This window comes from Anabrus simplex, chromosome 2, assembly GCF_040414725.1.
Source record: "Anabrus simplex isolate iqAnaSimp1 chromosome 2, ASM4041472v1, whole genome shotgun sequence".
In the NCBI taxonomy this organism is placed as follows: domain Eukaryota; kingdom Metazoa; phylum Arthropoda; class Insecta; order Orthoptera; family Tettigoniidae; genus Anabrus; species Anabrus simplex.
In genome coordinates, this window is record NC_090266.1 from 976,899,889 (window position 1) to 976,921,308 (window position 21,420).

Consider the following 21,420-nt stretch of genomic DNA (forward strand, 5'->3'; position numbering starts at 1 on the left):
ACAGTCTTGGAATCTACTCCAGGCTTAACTGCCTCATTAGGTACGGTGGTGCTATACATAATGTTTATGGGACTAATAGTGACAGTTCAGCGGCTTCTTCTTCTTCTTCTTATTCTTCTTCTTAACTGGCAGTTTTTCCCTACACCAGCTTGTATGCTTCTGGCGCAAGGACTGCAAAAAAAGAAAAGATGGCTGCTATACATTATCTTTATGGAAGGCTACTCTAAGGTCTTGAGAGCTGACGCTGGGCAATAAGCTTCTTTTGGGTGCAACAGGGCTTCTTTTGAGCAATATAAGACTTCTTTTGCATGCTATAGGGCTTGTTTTGGGCATTATGAGGCTTCTTTTAGGCTTTTTGGGATGTTTAAGGGCATTATGAGAACACTTTTGAGTGCCACAGGAATTCTCTTGGGCATTGTACTAAAGGATTTTTTTTAAAGTGCTATACAGCTTCCTTTGAGCATTTGTGGTGTAGGGAGCAGGTAGATTGTGTAAGTTGCCATTTTTCTATTTTGTGCTCATAACATTACGCTGGGATTTGCAGCAGTTACAGGACCTCGTGCGTGCTACAAAGCTTCTTTTGAGTGCTATTGAGGCTTCTTTTGGCTACTAGGACGGTGCTTTGGGTTCAATTTTAACACTTAACTCTAACAAGACAGTGGATTGAACTCTAGTAGAAGTTGGGGATGAGGCAGAGGAGGTAGCTGTGTTAGAGGATGAGGTTAAAGTGGAAGTAGAGGGTGAGTGACAGGGTAACTTTTCTGTGCACTTGTTTCTTAACACTCAGAGCAAACTGTTGCGGTGATGATGTGGCCTGCTGTGCTTATCTCAGAGTTGAATTTTACGCATGACCTTATGTTTTGTTTTTGCTGACTAGCGGACATAGTAGTTTATTTTAATCTTCAATCTAATACATTTGAACTTTTGAGAATTTTAGTAACCTACTGTAGTGTTTACATCACTCTTGTGTTTAGAACCCACTCGAAATTTTAATCTACTGAGACAGCTAATGCAAGATGGTGTAGGGGCAGAGCTGTACAAGAACTACACGAACTACATAGGATAGCTGCTATACACTATTCTTATGGGCCTAAGTCTGGAAAGTTACCTGAGGAGCTCACAACTTGTAAGTTAGGATATAATACTCTTATCAGTCTAACTTTTGCGAACTGATGTTAGGGCTACTTAGGTAAGATGGCTGCTATACACTACTCTTATGTGGCTAACACTAGTGTGTTACATCAGGGCCTTACAACTTGTAACATATGACCTATTAATTTTATCAGCCTAACATTCAGGAATTCACAAGGCCTACTGGGCAAGATAGCTGCTATACTTTTTTTTTTTTTTTTTACAAGTTGCTTTACATCGCACAGACACTGATTGGTCTTATGGTGATGGTGGGACAGGAAAGTGCCAGGAGTGGGAAGGAAGCGACTGAGCCTTAATTAAGGAACAGCACCAGCATTTGCCTCATGTGAAAATGGGGAACCCTCTTCAGAGCTGCCGACAGTGGGGTTCAAACCCACTATCTCCTAAATAAGGATGCTGGCCACTCTTAAGCGACTGCAGCCATCGAGCTTGGTGCTGTACATTACTCATATGGGGCTAACTCTGGAGAGCTACCTGATGGGGTTATAACTTGTACCTTTTAGTTTGATTCCTTGGCTAACTTTAACCTTACAGGCTCTTCTTAGCTAACCTCACAGGCTAGCATTTGACTTCTTGATTAACCTTAGCCTAGCATGCTTGAGTTCGTTAGTGGCTGAAGTAAATTGGTGTTTAGTGCTTTCTGAGCTTGAGTTCAAGGGTTCGAACCTTGTAGGCTAATTCTGCTACTAGAAGAGGCTCTATCCTCCTCCTCTTCCTCTTCATCATCATCATCATCATAGACTTACTAGCATATGACCTCCTCCTTCTCATAAACTTAGTAGCATATGATCTCCTCCTCTTGTGTGTTTACAACCCACTCAAAAGTTTAATTTACTGAGATAGCTGACAAAATGGTGTGCAGGCAGAGCTCTGTGGGATACCTTTTTGGCATGATGGTAAAGTAATTGTAATGGTAACATTTTGAAGGTATATGTTAGTAAGCCAATCAGGATGCTATAAGGTAGAAACTGCTATTAACACCACTGTGGGGGTTGTAGCCCCATCTTAACGAACTGTGGTGAGTCTTCTGCTATCCTCTGTGTTGGCAACATCTACCGATCAAAGCTTACATACCTTACAAAATTTGCACAAGCTCAACTAAATTAACTACAATGGTTTACGTAAACTCTCATTGTTGACATACCAACGAGTTTTGCAAGCTTGGATTATGAGTATGCCTCTGAGGTCTACTCTCCCGTTGTAAAGGACATCGCGCAATGTATTTTAAGTTTAGAAGAGCAAGTATTACCATGCGTGGTGATAACTAGATACTCTACTCATTAGAGGACTACTGGCTCTTAATTTCTTAAAAAAAATTGGTAGAATGAAAATCTAGGTAGATGGAGGTCTAAAAAGTAGGTAGATAAAGATGTAGGGTCAGCTATTGCACCGTTCCCGCGTCCAGGTAAGGACGCACAAGATCCAGGCTAGCTCAAATATGATTATAATTGTCACTGTTCATAGTTTACTGGCTATGGGTTCCAAATGAGAGAAAAAGAACCGATTTATACTCGTGGAAATACCTAACTTACGCAGAAGGACGTCTCCTACTCATATTCCTAGCTAGTATCCACCTGTAGCTTATGAAATTACCAAGATATTAGTACTTACAACTAGGCAATTACTCTAAAAGTCATTAAAAGAGAGTTTGACTTTTCTCATGCTCAATTTATTATAAATTAAATCCAATCAAGAGTAAAAGATTGTCATATTCTCTCTCTGAGATAAAAAGTAATGAACGTTGATCTATACATATGTCTCGAAGTTCATTTTTGGGAATATTAAGTTAAAGGCGTTGGGTAGAACTAAAATATCAAGTTAGGATGCTTAAAAATGAAACAGACTTGATCTTAAAAGATCTTAATTGAAAAACACTAGTCTGAAAATCTAATTGAAAAGAAAAGAATCTAGCATCCAACAAAAATGAATGAAAAATTACATCGTAACATACTATGTACACTGTCGAAGATTGAGAGTTTTTCTTGAAAATGTAGGACGCAGTTTCATATTTGGCAATAAATCAATTAAGAATTGGAATCACATCTTTCACTAAGTAAATTCTTGAAAAATTAGTCTGAATATACTATTTTCTTTCGTTTCATTTTCGTTAATTCATGGGAATACGTTAGCTTTTCTTGATTCTAACTATTTGTGTCCAAATACACAACCAAATTAACCTGGGAAAATATCTTCAGAATATTTAAAACATTTGACAGATATCGCATTTTCAAAACATGTTCATGTTTCTTGGCACATCTTCTTGCATAAGCATCGACAACTCCCTTTAAGTCAGTGTATACTCTTAAAGTATTATGATCAAACATCATATCTAGAAAATTATGCAAATTATTCTCTTAATTTGCGATTATTAATTAATTCAAGTGCATATCTATGTCATAACATTGTCCTGTTAAGTGTGTCTAACCATCATTCCATCAAAATATACGGTAATTGGGTGGTCTACCTTATGAGAAGACTTCACTTTCAACTGACAACTCTTATTTGTGAAGTTAAGTCACCAGTGATATCGGGTAATGCATTGGAATAAACTTCAAAGCTTCCGTAACATGTGAGAAAATTCTTACAATTAGAAGAAATACACGGATGTAGGCTAATTTAATTTCATCCTAATCATGAATCATTTGGTGATCTTTAATAAAGTATCTACATACGGACGGCATTGAGATTGTATCCTATTCTGCTCATGGCTTACTCATGGATGAATGGTTGACTGAAGACAGATTATATTCATTAACTACCTCAAAAATACGTAACTTGGAATATTATTTTCCTTAACAACACAACTATGACCATACGAAGGACAATAACTATCACCAACATTAATCATCATAACCTCATATCATTATTCACATTAAAGAACCATTACTTCACATTTCATATCAATATCACATTTCACTTCACAGTATATGCATTAGCTCATTCTAACTCGACGTATATCTCTCTGTCATCATGGACCGTGAACTTAACTACTCTGTCATAGTTTTCAAGCTTTTCATAATTCCAAAAGATATTACCACATCCTTCTATATAGTAAGCATTTCCTACATACAATCTCATTTCTACTATTACTCGGTGTCATAAGTTCTCACATATGCCTAACATTTGACTCAACGTTGTATGAAATTCACCAATAGATTAAAAATTAATCTCCTCTCATATAACATTGACAGCATTACGAACGGATGCTTTATCATCACTGGTTGACTATACCTTACATATGGATTTGACGTTTAGGTTTGATGAATACCAAACATCCTTTAACCTAACTTTGGTATCAGTCTTCTCGTATATAATTATCACACTGACACTAACTAGAATAGCATTTTAATAAAAAGAACAAATAAATTCTTACTTGTATATTTGACTTAAAAGAAAACTTACCTTTGCTTTGCATTTCCCGTAGTCGTCTCATGTCCAGGTGGATGGACATGCGGGCACAGCTCCTTGCATTTCCCTTATTTGTTTGGGAACATCTGGGACTGTCTCATCTGGTTACTGGTCTTCATGGGCCGGCAACGTCATCCTGCTGCTTTCATCTGGGCAGCCTCGCCTTCATTTTCTTAGTGCATCATGGTAGTAGCTCGAGCAATTGGAACAGAATAAGACGTCAATTTAGTCAATGTCGTCATCTTATGGCTATATTTTCTTACTATTTGCATGTGATAAATAAATATTGCTCTTAGAAGAGTTGATCTCAAAATTATTCTAACAATTTGGGATACGTAGAAGTGAGTATTCCACTCAAATTGTGAAGATTATGTGTGTCTATATTTTTCTTTTTCTCTCTCTTCTTGCCGATGTTACGGTTCTTTAGCCGCTCTGAATTGGTGGTATCGGCTAACACGTCGTCTTAGGTGTGTAACGTGACGTATCACTGCGGAATCTTTTTATATTTGAAAAAGCGATTTAATTTCACGGTGCGAAATAATTTGTAGCGCTAATACTGCAGACAATAGCTGTGAACGAAGACTTCTCTCTGTCTTAGGAATAGAATTCCGGTGTAATGATATTTTCTTCCTCTTGCGATCGACTGTGACGTTCTTCTTCTAAGCCAAATTGAATGAATGTTAAAAATTTTCTTCTAATAATAACTCGTAACAATCTTCAAATGTCATTCTTTTATCACCGCCTTCTATGTTTCTTTTTCGCCTAGCGCTTGACGAAAACATTACTACTTTGGCTCATAGTAGTATCTGATGTTATAATATCGACGTTCTGATAACTTAGACTCCATTTTTTTTCCGATAGGATCTTGTTGAGAACAGTGAAATGGCACACTATGCAATGTACCGGGCTACATGTTACAATTCTGTAAGGGAGGGGAACAACAATCATTGAAGTGTTAGCAAGTTAGAGATGCGAGAAATGAACGTCAGCAGACAAATACATACAGAATGGAGGTTTTACATTTTGCAAACCTGTTACACGTACATGTGCACATTAGCAAACAAGATAATGCTGGCACTCCTTCCTAGAGTTAGACATGTTGAGTGGTGAGAAAATTAAACATGCAATGGAAGGTTATGGAACACACTAGTTTGGCAGCTTCAGAAGAGATCATCCATGATAACCCTTGCCTACTGTATGAGAAACACACAGAAACAGTTGCTCAATGAGTGCACTTGCACAATTATGCCTACTATAAGTACAATAAGTACTCTTCTCTCAAAATTATTCGTTGTACTACAGGATGCAATTGGAACTTTCCAAAGAAATGTTTTATACCAGAAATATAATTGTAACAGCCACAAAATCAGGAAAAATGGGGTGAAAATAATTAAAATATTAGTTTAAAGAATCTTTCTTTCCATTTGCGGAAGAGAAGTGTTTGCTACTGTTAAATTCAGAGTATTAATATTATTGTGTTAATATTATTTTACATTGTCTCCTTTACATGGGAATATAAATACAATATCCCATTAATGGCCAGTTTCTTGTACACCACAGTTACCTGTGAGTTACCTAAATGCGCTTGTAACTTTAACTGCGCTGTTAACTTAAATGAGTTTCCGGAAACTTAATCCAGATTTATAAGCCCTGGTAACAAACAGTACAGTTATCGTCATGTTTAGTATCCCTCGTCCTCTAATAGATGTGTGTACGCAAATGTTTTTAGCATTATTTTGGTAATATCTTGTTAGTTTTACTAGCAGAAGTTTTCTACAATGAAAAATGGTTGGCAAATATGTACACAGTCATCTCAATCAATCTGATTCAGCATGTAATAATCTCTCGTAATATGAATATATGAACGATTTAATAATGCAAAAATTAGATATATTTCCCCTTCTTTCTTATTCACAGTATGCAGACATAGTCTTAAATTTCACCTTGATCATTGTCATTAGTAAAATTATAAAAATACACCGCAATTACCAAAAAGATCACTTTTCACTGATCCAGATCACAACAAGCATAAATGAAAATAATTGCATAAATGAAAACGTGCAGCACACTTTGGAACCTATCCTTCCAGCACTGAAGTTCCGCACTGATTGTGCAATAGCTATTTGTTCCCGCTGCAACTGTTGCAGATTTTTTAGTAGACTGCAAACAAACCAAAAACTCCTACTTGAAACACGCATGTGCTGTTTTTCTCCTCAAGGATGCTGGACATGTATGGCAAGATTGCCGTTTCTTCAGTTTTTCTTCCGCATCTCGGCACAGAGTCCTACGTGTAAAATGTTGCTTATTCCAGCTCATATCTCTCTGGGAACTCACTCATTTATCATTCTTCTTTGACATGTAATTTCACCTAATCACGTGCTAAGCCCTTCAAGAATTCCATCTTTTTTCTGGGCTTTCATGGCACAACTTGAACAACACGAAAGCATTAAAAACTGTGGTCGTCAATAGCCAAAAGAAACTAGCCATATCACTAAATTTTTCATTAGTAGTTCCCTAATGGCTTAGTATTGCACCACGTTCCATCAAGACCCTTAAATTAATATTTCCTGTAGCAGAACACAGCTATTTACCTGCTGATAGAGTATTCGGCCAAATAGAGAAAATGCTGAAAAAAAGAGCAACCATTCTGAACAAAAGTATATTTTGATACATTTAAACAATATGGGACTGTAATAGAACATAGCAGAGACACAACTATCTACGATTGGAAAAAAGAAACAAGAAAACAGGAACTCCCAGGACAGTGGCGTTACAAATTCAATGAGGCGAAGAGAATGATTATCAGTCACTCTCAGGGAACTGTAAAAATTAGAGGTGAAACCTTTTACAGGTCTGACTTAAGTTTTTCAAACCCAGTCTTTAAGAAAAGGAAGACTGCTGCCGTGGTAAGGCCATATATTCTGAACTGTGGAGTACCTGTAAAAAAGGAGAAGACTTCTGATGTAGATTCATTGCTGAAGCAGCATTTTGGTGAAGATTGGAGAAAGTTTGAAAATCTGCAGTTCTACAAGGATGTTACAGATCCAATAAAAGGGGTGGGGTTGGAGGAGGAGTATGATGAGGTGGATGACTTTATTTGCCAACCACAAATTGAGGTAGCAGATCTCAGAATCTAAAACATTGAATTATTGTACCTCTGTGATATGCATATTGATAAAAGATTCCTTTAAAATTATATTTTTATTTTGTATGGTTAGGCTTTGTTATTGAAATGTTGTATTATTATGCACTTGTGATACACAAATATACCTGAAACTATATCAAACCGTTATACACTATATGATCAAAGGTATCTGACACCTGGCTGAACATGACGTACAAGTTTGTGGCGCCCTCCATCGGTAATGCTGGAATTCAATATGGTGTTGGCCCACCCTTAGCCTTGATGACAGCTTCCACTCTCGCAGGCATACGTTCAATCAGGTGCTGGAAGGTTGCTTGGGGAATGACAGACGATTCTTCACAGAGCGCTGCACTGAGGAGAGGTAGCGATGTAGGTCAGTGAGGCCTGGCATGAATTCGACATTCCAAAACATCTCAAAGGTATTCTATAGGATTCAGGTCTGTACTCTGTGCAGGGCAGTCCATTACAGGGATGTTAACGTCGTGAAACCACTCCGCCACAGGCCATGCATTATGAACAGTTGCTCGATCGTTTTGAAAGATGCAATCGCCATCCCCGAAGTGATCTTCAACAGTGGGAAGCAAGAAGGTGCTTAAAACATCAATGTAGGTCTGTGCTGTGATAGTGCCACGCAAAACAAGGAGTAGTACAATCCCCCTCCATGAAAAGCACGTGTTGGCACTACACAAGCTGGCAGATGGCGTTCACCGGGCATTCACCGTACCCACACCCTGCCATCGGATTTTCACATTGTGTACCGTGATTCGTCACTCCACACAACGTTTTTCCACTGTTCAATCGTCCAATGTTTACGCTCCTTACACCAAGCGAGGCGTCATTTGGCATTGACCTGCGTGATGTGTGGCTTATGGGCAGCCGCTCAACCATGAAATCCAAGTTTTCTCACCTCCCGCCGAACTGTCATAGCACTTGGAGTGGATCCTGATGCAGTTTGGAATTCCTGTGTGATGTTCTGGATAGATGCCTGCCTATTACACTTGACGACCCTCTTCAACTGTCGGTGGTTTCTGTCAGTCAAGAGACGAGGTCGGCCTGTGCGCCTTTGTGCTGTACGTGCCCCTTCACATTTCCACTTCACTATCACATCAAAAACAGTGGACCTAGGAATGTGTAGGAGTGTGGAAATCTCGCGTACAGACTTCTGACACAAGTGACACTCAATCACCTGACCACGTTCGAAGTCCGTGAGTTCCGCGGAGCACCCCATTCTGCTCTCTCACGATGTCGAATGACTACTGAGGTCGTTGCTATGAAGTACCTGGCTGTAGGTGGCAGCACAGTGCACCTAAGATGAAAAACGTATGTTTTTGGGGATGTCCGGATACTTTTTATCACATAGTGTACTTAGTATTAAAGTAGTCTGTAGTAAAAAATCCATTGTTTATAATTGAAGATGGTCCTTACAAGCTATGATTGTAAAATTGGAACACTTTCATATGAATACAGCAAAAAGTTCCTAGGAGTGATGCTGTAAAATTGCTAAGAGTAGAACCAGGGGGAACTCCTCACAAAGTAATTCTTTATAATACAGTTTCATGCTATTAAGACCTTGCTTCCAAAGATTTTAATGGAATATACTCTTATCAAAATTTCAAAATATTTGTGACTGAACTGAGCTTTGAACTGTGTTATGTGATTTTAACTTGATGTGTATCTTTTCTGTTTAGAATAATATTCATCCAGTAAATGGCTGAAGATGTCCCAAATGAATTGTATTTTTATAAGTAAATACATATTTTAAAGTACTGAGAATGTGGAATTTCTCTTGAATATATTGAAAAAAATTATTTACCTGCACTTGTATTTAAATGACTTTGTGCAGTACAATACATCATACATCATGCATTCTCTCTTTTGCACATTTTCTGAAGTACAAGTTGTCTCTCATCAGAGCTATTGCTGTTAGAAGGGCTAAAAGGTAAATGTCTTCACTGACAAAAATGTTGCATCCTGAGATCCAGCTGAAACAGCAGTTTCAGCATTTAATACGTCTTGCATCCTTTACAGCCTGTTTTACTGTTATATTTCCTTCTTGCAGAACCTTTTTCAAGAGGTCAATAAAACTTATTTAATTGCATTCATTTGAAAAAAATCCTGAGAAATTTCTGGACTTCTGGCTTCGTTGAATAGGATCTCATGTGATGCATAAACGTTTTTCCATCGAGTACGTTCTGCACTTTCCGTACCCCTCACAATTCCATCAGGATATCCATCAACGACTACAGCAATGTTTGAACCATAGTGTACTTGCAAGTACAGTATGTTAGGTAACTCTTAACAGTGCCCCTGAAATTCAAATTCCACTGCCAAGCAACTTTATGAAGTAGATGACCTCCATCCACCACTACAAATTTATTGGTATTTGTTCCTTTGACAGCATGTGTGGTTGGTGTGAATGCTGAAAATAAAGACAATTTAGTCTCGTTTTGCATACCCTCTTCCCTAAATATTGACAAATGAAAAGGTGGCAGTTCAAATGTGAAAAACATTTTCAGGTCTTAATAATAATAATGATAGGGAGCCTCCGTGGCTCAGGCGGCAGTGCGTCGGCCTCTCACCACTGGATACCGTGGTTCGAATCCCGGTCACTCCATGTGAGATTTGTGCTGGACAAAGCGGAGGCGGGACAGGTTTTTCTCCGGGTACTCTGGTTTTCCCTGTCATCTTTCATTCCAGCAACACACTTCATTCTCATTTCATAGCATCTATCAGTCATTAATAAAATCACTTTGGGAGTGGCGACCCCATCGTACTAATAACCTATATGTGATTCATTCATTTCATTCCTGACCCGGTCAGTGACTGGAAAACAGGTTGTAGGTTTAAAATAATAATGATAATAATAGTAATAATAATAATAATAATAATAATAATAATAATGTTTTGGCTTTACGTCCCACTAACTACTTTTACGGTTTTCGGAGATGCCGGAATTTAGTCCCGCAGGAGTTCTTTTACGTGTCAGTAAAACTACAGACATGAGGCTGACGTACTTGAGCACCTTCAAATACCACCGGACTGAGCCAGGAATTAACCTGCCAAGTTGGGGTCAGAAGGCCAGTACCTCAACCGTCTGAGCCACTCAGCTCGGCTTTCAGGGCCTCATCTGACTGTTGGTTACACAAATTCTGTGGAAGGGTGTTAGTTGGTCCACGGTAATTTTTTTCTCTCCCAGTATTAGCATTGTCGGGAACTGAAGCAGGTGTGATCACTTTATCTTTACATTTGAATTGAACGTTTTTGAAGTTCCTTCTAAACCTAGTTTGTAAGACAAGTGGCAATTATCATCTGCTGCTCCTACCATGCCACTACTTATTGATTGATATCAGCACATCATTTGTGAGGAATGGTATATACTGAGGAAACCACTGCACAAAATTTCCAACATCCTCAATGTCTCGAGCAGTGTGAGGAGGGTGCATGTCAACATGTTGCTCACTAGTCGCTGGTTTTGTATTACGAAAGAAATATAATGTATGTTACTTGTGCCGTACCTACAAGCCGTCTCAACTTCTCGTTAGACGCAGATAGTATTTTCTTTGTGTCTATGTACGAGTGTTCTCCCTCATCGTTATTGTCCCTAGCAGAACACACAACATAGACCTTGAACAACTATAGGTCTTCAAATATTAGTTGTAGAAATGCCCTATTGTGCTCAGTGTACAGCAACATTACTCACCTTTAAAATTGATTCGTATGTTGTTTGCTCTAAATACCTTAGTTTAGGAGATATTTAACAAAATTTGACAAAAATTCACAACTTTTGCAACTTGAAAAAAGCACAATTTTTTGAAAGCCTGTATCCCAAAAACTACGTAAGCTACAGAGCTGAATTTGGGCTCAAACTGTAGTAAATTTACTTTACTTTAAATCACGAAGGAATGATTTTCTTTGTTTGACCAGCTGTTTAGCAGATATTTCAAAAAAGAAACAGAGAATAAAAGACGCTTCTGTGCTGCTTTGAGGATCTTAGTGGATTTTGAGGAGTGTTTGAAACTCCCAAACTAGTTTCCTGCATGGTGAAATGAGACTTTCACTAGTTTTTTTTTTAAAGTGAAAAGTCCATGCTTCAAAACAAGTTGGAATGTATGAGCTAAACACAACAGGTGGGTAAAGTTTCCTAACTTCATAGCATTAACAACATTGGGACTGTTATCATGAATCACAATCATTAATCTATCAATTAAACCCCAAGTTTCTAAAGTTTTCTGTAAAAAATTGGCTATATTTTCACCAGTGTGGCTCACTTCTTCAAATGGTATCACTTCAATGCATATATGTTTTAGATTATAGTCCAGGTCCACAAAATGAACGGTGACACTTAAATTAATAGTCACAGGCTATTGTTGTCCACAGATCAGTCGTAACAGCTACGCTGTTCGCATTTTGGAGCTCTTTTCTTACTCTTCTTTCCACTTCTTCGTAAAGTTCTGGAATTATTTGATTGGATATTTGCTTACGAGAAGGCATAGCTTATCTAGGTTCAAGATACTTAATCAACTCCTTAAATCCTTCATCCTAAACATTACTGAATGGTTGGTTATCTTTGCATACCATTGTAGAGATTTTTCTGGTAATTGTCTTCAACCGACAATCACCTGGTTTAAATGCTTATTTCTTGTCCAAAAATGATTGAAGTGTAGGTTGAGACTGTTGAGAGAATGATGGTGATAATGCCGATGTCATCGATGACTGTGAAAGAAGTCACAGTCTCATCTGCTATTACTTCTTCAGAAGTTAAATTTCCACTTCCTCTGAATTTTTTTATTAAGATGTTCTGAAAAAGCAATTTTGTGCAGTGATGTGACATTTTTTTTAGGTCATTAGTGATAGTTTCCACCATGCAAAAAAACTCTTTTACAAATGTGACAAATAGCGCAATCATCACAATGGGGGTCTATTCGGAAATAGATCCACACTTCACTCATATTGAACGAAATAAAATACAGATGGTACGGTCCACGAAACACACACTCTTCTGTCACGTAGAGGTAGCAGCTGAAGAATAAATAATCAGTTTGGTGAGTGATCGGGGGGAGGAGGAGAGAACTAATGCTCACAGCAGGCGGTCAACCTCATAGGCCTTACCTTACATTTGGTTTCCCCGAAGAAGTTGTCTGTTTACCTGCTTTGACATTTCTAGTCATCTCCAGACAAGCAAGTGGGAAAATCCAGAAATTAAGTTAATGAGGACCAACCCCTGCTACGGGGATATTCCTAGCAGCTGCAGCAAAGCTCCTGCAGATGATGCTCCCCGTCAACTGACAGCGCTAGCATTCAAACATGACAATTAAAAACATACTATAATAGATCGCTTTACGATTCGAAAATTTAATCAAGTGACATACTTGTACCAGAAACCTCTAACTGTAAGTTGATCTGTCAGATATTTCTTTTAGTTAGAGTTTCATTTTTCCCACAATACAACAAAGGTAATTTCTCTATTGTTACAAAATCAAAAAGAAGCACTTCCTAGAAAATTCAACTCGACATGTAATTAGTCAGGTTCTTGCTTGACTTGCCGTGAGGTAATTAAAGGTTTGGGTTTGCACTGAATCTCCGTATCTGTCTTCGTCTCTGTTTAGATGGTCTTTGCGACCACTTTAAAATGTTCTACTTGCGGCAATAATATTTTGTGATTTTAAAAAGAAAATAAAAATTGCAGAATTACCACCTAAGTATCGAAAAAGTATCGAGCAAATTTTCTGAAGTATTGTTCTATGTGTATACCATGCAAGTAGCGTGAGTATCGAAGGTATCGAGGACCCATCCCTAAGAATAATAATAATGTTATTAGATTTATGTCCCACTGACTACTTTTACAGTTTTTGAGACTTCATGGTGCCGGAATTTTTTCCCGTGGGTGTTCTCTTACGTGCCAGTAAATCTACCGGCATGAGGCTGATGTATTTGAGCACCTTCAAATACCACCAGACTGAGCCAGGGTCAATCCTGCCAAGTTGGGGTCAGAAAACCAGCGCCTCAGCCGTCTGAGTCGCTCAGCCACTGATGACCTAGATGTTACAAAGCTCCTAATAAATCAACAAATACTTACTAGAATTGTCCATTAATGAGGAAAACAACAAACGTGTTGCTTCGAACTTCATCACAGTCGCAGACAACAATAATAATACATACATATATCCTATAGAAAACACATCGAATGTTTAAGTTACTTGCCTTAAAACATTGCTATAATTTTCTACAAATTGTTGGTCATTGAAATTACAAAATTCCAAGTGGGTGCTGAGCATCAAAATGAACTTGTGTCTCGGCTAGCGAGGTGCACTGAATCAGCTTAATGCACTCTTATCTGGAATGTCATTTTTTGTCTGTCTATTATGCATGAGTAAGATTCCTTGATTGTAAGACTTGCAAAGTGTGCAGTTACTTGCTGATAAAGTAAGTGGATTGTACAACTGAGAGTAATCAGGCAATATGACAATTCTCCCAGAAAGAAAAGAAGGTGTACAAAAGAAAGATAATTTACTACAATGATTATCCAGTAGAGCCTGCGATGTGTTTAAAGACATACCAGGTACTATACCAAACAAGACTTAAAAAGTTTCTTGTCTATGCTAGGTATGAGAAAGATCTGCCGAAGGCATTAAAACATTTCTCGATGCTCGTATTATATGAAATTTTAAAGCATTATTATGTAGTTTGTAAAATTTCAAAAATAGGTTGAAAAATACGAACCGATCTACAAATACGAGAGTACTAACCGATCTACAAATATGTGTTTAATGCCACATTAAAAAGTGAAACTGTCCATTGTTTGCATCATCAGGTCATAGACTGGTATGATGAAATTCTCCATGTCACCTTATTCTGTGCTAATCTTCTTTTTCCATGTAATACTACATCCTACTTTGACTCTAATCTGTCTAATTCTTGCCTTGGTTTATCCTCTAAAATTCTTACCACCTACTCTTCCCTCAAAAACTAACCAAAGAAGTTGTGGCTGGGTTACTGTAGTCACATCCTAGTTTGTGAACCATGAGCAACGATTGAGTGGCCTAGTAAGTTATCGTGAGAGTTGAGATAGCAGTTACTACGGAATAGGCATCTCGGACGTATTCAGAGTCCTGGCCATCCTTTTGCTCAGGTGGCTAGGAATATACAATCCACTAGTAGTCCCTTACCTGTTATAAGAGAGATCCTCGCTAGGACTATGTTCAAGTAGGGCTAGCATCCTGCTTCACAGAATTTTTGCTGATCACGCTCAGAATGTTTTAAGCAAGCTTCTGACCCTGGGAGTAAGAGTCCCACTCCCATTCGACAGGTGAGGGACACCTTAGAAACAACTTGGCGAACAAAATGGAATTTGAATGGAAGCTGTCAGTATTAATGGGGGTTATTGGAGAACGAAAGTAGAACTGGCTGATTCGGCAAAGAGGATGTGTTAGGAGTTAATGATATTCTGGTAAGGGGAGATAACGAGGAAGAGAGAGATTATAAAGTGTACTTGACAGGTGTTAAAAAAGGGAAGGGCAGAGTGTGGGGCAGGACTGTTCATCAGGAATACTGTTGCACATAGCTTCTGTTAGGCACGTAAATGAGCGAATGATGCAGGTAGATTTGGTAGTTGGAGGTATTAGGAGGAGAATTGTCTCAGCGTATTCACCATATATGAGGTTGCAGATGGGGAGGAAGTTGACAAGTTTTATTAAGCATTGATTGACATCGTACTCAGGATCTACAGCAAGGATAGGATAGTGCTAATGGGCGATTCCAATGTGAGAGTTGGAAATAGAAATGAAAGGTACAAAAGTGTGATTGCTAAATGTGGGTAAGGTATGGAAGCAAATTGATATGGGAAGCGTTTTCTGGACTTCTGTGCTAGTATGGGATTAGCTGTTACGAATATATTCTTCAAGAATAAGGCTATTCACCATTCCACGTGGGAGGGTAAGGGCACCATATCCAGACTATATCTTAACAGACTTTGAATTCAGGCAGTCTGTTAGGAAAGCGGGTTACCTAGGAATTTTTAGATGATGCAGACCACTATCTAATCTGCATTTAACTATTTCTAGGCCCTGAATAGAAAAGTGAAATTTGTCCGCAGATGAATAAGGATACAAAATCTCCAGAATGAGGAAATTAGAAGTACTTGGATATGATCAATGAAACGTTCCAAACAATAGGCAGTAAGTAGGTTCAGGATATAGAAAGAGAATGGGTGGTATACGGGGATGCTGTAGGGGAAATAGCAAGTGAATGCCTAGGAACAACTGTGTGTAAAGATGAGAAAAAATGGTCAGCTTGTAAACGTAAAAAGAAGGCATATCAGAAATAGCTCCAAGCAAGGACAGATGCAAACAGGGAATTGTATATAGATGAAAGAAACTGAGGGAAACAAATAGTTATTGAAATCAAGAAGTCATAGGGAAATTTTGGTAATAACCTGGAAAGGCTAGGTCAACCAGCAGGGAAACCTTTCTGAACAGTTTTTTAATTAATTTCATGTCGCTATTTCTAGCTGAGTGCAGCCCTTGTAAGGTAGACCCTCCGATGAGGGTGGGCGGCATCTGCAATATATAAGAAACTGCGTGTTATTGTGGTGGAGGATAGTGTTATGTGTGGTGTGTGAGTTGCAGAGATGTTGGGGACAGCACAAACACCCAGCCCCCGAGCCACTGGAATTAACCAATGAAGGTTAAAATCCCCAACCCGGCCGGGAATCGAACCCGGGACCCTATGAACCGAAGGCCAGTGCGCTGACCGTTCAGCCAACGAGTCGGACTTCTGAACAGTAATAAAGCATCTTAGAAAGTGAGGGAAAAAGAGTATGAGTAGTGTCTTGGGTAAATCAGGTGAACTCATAATAAATCCCAGGGAATCACTGGACAGGTGGAAGGAATATTTAGAAAACCTTAACAGAAAGGGAAACCTTCTTGCTGTCAACGTGAAGAACTGAGCTCATGGGGAGGAGGGCAGTGATGTTGGTAAAATTACACTTGAAGTGGAAAGGATGGTAAATATACATCATTGTCATAAAGCAGCAGGAATAGATGAAGTTAGACCTGAAATGGTGAAATATAGTGGGAAGGCAGGGATGAAATGGCTTTATAGAATGATTGGATTAGCATGGAGTGTTAGTAAGGATAAAAGCAGTAACTGCACCTATCTATAAGCAAGGGAACAGGAAGGATTGAAACAACTACAGTATTGAGGTATCTCATTGATCAGTATACCAGGCATTTTAGAAGGGGGGTGTGATCAGTGGTTGAGAGTAAGATGGATAAAAACCAGTGTGGTTTCTGACCATAGAGTGGCTGTCAGGATCAGATTTTCAGTATGCGCCAGGTAATTGAAAAATGCTACGAGAGTAATACTATAGACAGTTATGTTTATGTTTCATAGATCTAGAGAAGGCATATGACAGTGTACCGAGGGAAAAGATTTTGTCCATACTGTCGGGAATGTGGGATTAAGGGTAGATTATTAAAATCAGTCATTGGGATTTATGTTGACAATTGGGCTGCAGTGGGAATTGATGGTAGAGTAAGTTCTTTGTTGAAGGTACTTACAGGGGTCAGAAAAGGCTCTAATCTTTCCTCTTTGTTGTTCATAGTTTACATGGATCATCTGCTGAAAGATATTGGATGGAAGGGAGGGATTCAGTTAGAGAGAAAAAAGAAATTATCTTTTTTTTTTCTGTCCAATTTTCTTTGTTGTACCAACACAGATAGGTCTTATGATGACAATGGGATACGGAAGGGCTAGAAGTGGGGAGGAAGCGGCCATGGCCTTAATTACGGAACAGCCCCAGCATTTGCCTGGTGTGAAAATGGGAAACTACAGAAAACCATCCTCAGGGCTGCCAACAGTGGGGTTCAAACCCACTGTCTCTCGGATGCAAGCTCACAACTGCGCCCCCCTGATCGCACAGCCAACTCGCCCGGTGGGGGGAAATGTAGTAAGCAGTCCTGCCCTATGCTGAAGATTTGCTCTTAATGGCAGATTGTGCCAAAAGCCTGTAGCTTAATATCTTGGAACTTGAAAGTAAATGCAGTGAGTATGGCATGAAAATTAGCCTTCCCAAGACTGAATTGATGTCAGTAGGTAAGAAATCCAAGAGAATTGAATGTCAGATTGGGGATACAAAGTTGTGACAGATAATTTCAGGTATTTAGGAAGTGTATTCTCTCAGGATGGTAGTATAATAAGGGAGATTGAATCAAGGTGCACTAAATCTAATGCAGTGAGCTTGCAGTTGTTACCAACAGTATTCTATAGGAAGGAAGTCGGCTCCCAGACATAATTATCTTTCCTCACTCTGTTTTCAGACCAATTTTGCTTTACGAGGCTGAAGGTTGGTGGACTCGGGATGTCTTATTCATAAGCTAAAAGTAACTGATATGAAAGTAGCAAGAATGATTGCTGGTACAAACAGGTTGAAGCAATGGCAGGAGGATACCTGGAATGAGGAGATATAGGGTAAGTTAGGAATGAACTCGATGGATGAAGCTGTAGCATAAACTGGCTTCTTTGTTGGGGTCAATTAAGTGAGTGGAGGAGGATGGATTACCTAGGAGAATAATGGACTCTGTTATCGAGGGTAAAAAGAGTAGAGCTGGATGAAGACAATGATGATTAGACTCGCTGTATAACGATTTAAAGATGAGGAATATAGGGATGGACGGACGGGCTTCAGTACTCCAATTAAAATGTAGCTGTGTAGAAACGCCTCATCTTGTGAGATCTTCATAGTTAAGGAATATTGGGCGTGGTCACAACTTGGATTGGTAGCTCACATGTTGTTGGCGAAAGTAGGAGCGGAAAGGAACTAGCCTCTCTACCGTGTGTTAACTCCGGCCCAGGCCTCTAGCTTTGATGGGGGCAATGACCAAGTCACAGACGTTCAGGATTTGATAAGACACTTTTGGTTACTGTTAATCAAAATATCAAATATGATACTGTCTAATTTTAGTGATTTCTGTCCTTTCAGACCTGCTTGACAATAATTGGTCTGGCTCTTTTTCATGGGCAACCATTTCTTTACGTTGCTTTCTAGAAGACTCCTTTCAGGGAGACTTTTGTGTGGTATTCGTTGACCGTGCGGTTTTGCTACATTTTTACACCGCAACGCTTGTATCCTTAATGGACTATGTTAGTGTGGCATACAGTTTGGTGTCAAAAACTGTGCTGAACTTTTTCAGATAGTGTACACCATAGTGAAGGTAGGCTGTCACCCGCAGCTTTCCGTACTAGCCCCATTCCAAATCTATTTGCTGAATTGGAAGCTCCATCGTTACGAAGAAGACGGCAGTAGATACTCCTCGTGTGTGCTGCCAAATTTCGTGAAATGCTGCAACATCCAAGTTATCAGTGCCTTCTTAATACCAAATACCAGGAGAGGTACAAAAACAGGCTGAATGCCACACAGCTGGTTGGGATTCGAATTGATAGCTTGTGTTGCGAGTTGAATGTGGCTATCGGTGATTGCCTTGGGCAGACTGCCAGTGAGATACCTTTGTGGCTTGCTCTGCAGCCGAATATATGGCTAGATCTACTCCTTAGATCCAAGGTGGATACGGATTCCTCTGTTCATCGGAGATATTTCCAGGACTTTGTTCACCAGTATCCGGGCGTGCCACAGATGGTTCAGAGATAGAAATGTACTTCTCCAATAATGTTAGCACGAAGTTGTCGCTCCCAAGTGTCAGTATATACCACTCAGCTCTTCGCCATCTTAGAAGCTCTGCAGTTTGCACTGAGTGAAGAAAGTGTCCACTTCCTCCTGTGTATAGATTTGTAAAGTTCTCTGCAGTCTATTGGTACCAGTTTCCTGCAATTCCCACTGGTGCAGTATATTCATGACCTTCTGGCAAGGTTGTGTGATGCTGGCACCAGACTCACAGTTGCTTCCAGGCCGTGTTGGGATTGCAGGAAATGAATTTGTGGATCAAGCTGTAAAAGATGCTGTATTTTTACCATTTCGACCTATGAATGTACCTGCTAGGGATAGTCATTCTCACCTGTGTCAAACCATCTTGATCTCCTGGGAGTTGGAGAGGGTACCTATCTGAATTCCCAACAAACAGCCCTGAAGATTGTTTTCCGTGGTTTTCCATTTTCATACCAGGCAAATGCTGGGGTTGTACCTTAAGGCCACAGCTGCTTCCTTTCAACTCCTAGTAGGCCTTTCCTATCCCATCATCGCCATAAGGCTATCTGTGTCTGTTCAACGTAAAGCCACTAGCAAAAAAAAAAAAAAGAGAGAGAGAGAGATTATAAAGACAACTGCCATGTGACAGTCCTCTTTCTATCCTTCATGGGGAGAGGCCACAGTCTTGTGTGGGCTGAGTATTGATCCTGGAAGATCTGTGCGCTCTTACCTCCTAAAGAGGTCCATCCCGGGAATCCTGACATAAACTGACTAAAAATATCCAGCAAAACCATGAATATCATTACCATCCTCATGGTTCTCACCATTATACTAAAACAGTTCCTCCTGATCGCATTAATCACTTGCTTTTGATAAGTAGGGTAGTGATTTTATGTCCCACTAACTACATGTGGTACATTAATAACCACTGTAATTGCCACAATTTTGAATGCAAACTTGCATGCATTGTGTCATGCAGGTGTCTTATGTCATTTTATGGGATGGACTTCAACGCCTGTTGCACTTAGTCAAATCAGCAATGGTTAATGTGCTGGTATTGGAAGACGCTGGATTTCTCGTCCCATATGTCCCATACATGCTCAATGGGCGATAAGTCTGGTGATCTCGCAGGCCAAGGCAAGTGATCAACACTCTGAAGAGCATGTTGGTTGGCAGCAGCGTTATGAGGATGAGCCTTTCCTGTTGGAAACACTCCCTTGAATACTGTGAATGGACAGCAGAACAACAGTTGGTCACCAGTTTGACGTACAAATCTTTTGTCAAGTTCCTTGAAATAGAGGCGAGAGTGCTCCTGCTAAGCATTCACCAGACCGCCTTTTTACCAATCAATGGCCATCACAGGCTTCAATATAGAAACGGCTCTCATCTGAGAAAACAACAGATCTCCACTTCGCCCTCCAATGAGGTCTAGTTTGCCACCACTGAAGTCGCAGATGGCAGTGATTCGGAGTTAGTTGCATGAATACTACAGGACGTCTGGCTTGGAGCTGTCCCTCAAGTAATAGATTTGCTACAGTTCGCTGTCTCTTTTTGAAGCTCTAATGGCTGCTGCAGATGCAGTACGATCTACCACAGCCATGTGGCAATTATGGCGGTATTCCCTCTTTAGTGGCCCGTGTGCGGCTGGAACCCAGTCTCCTTGAGACAGCCTTCCCATGACTATTGTTGCCGACACCCATGTACTGTGGATACATTCCTGCCAAATCGTTCTGCAACATCATGGAAAGAACATCCACCTCCTCGTAGCCCTGTTAGATGGCCTTGTCGAAACTCAGTAAACTGCTGATACTGCATTCTTCTTTGTCCTTGAAGACACCTACTTCATGTCACCATATACGTTGACTAATGCTCATGAAGTGTACAGTGCATACTTTAAGCAAACTTGCTTTCCAACGTCATAGTAGCGCTACTAACGCCACCGTTTGTTATCTAGTGTGCAAATTTGAAGAGTTGTCACCTGTCAAACATGCAGACACTTTCAAATATAGTTTATCTAGCACAACTTCTTGGTGTAGGGGTTTAATTTTCTGCCAGTGTATGCAATACATTAACTGTA

The 21,420-nt window shown here is 39.6% G+C and overlaps 1 protein-coding gene across 4 annotated transcripts in view; it reads left to right on the forward strand.

Annotated features, from left to right (window-relative positions):
* The window catches only part of Crk (Crk proto-oncogene, adaptor protein), a 173,239-nt gene that overhangs the window by 59,740 nt on the left and 92,079 nt on the right, over window positions 1-21,420 (forward strand). The window lies entirely within an intron of this gene.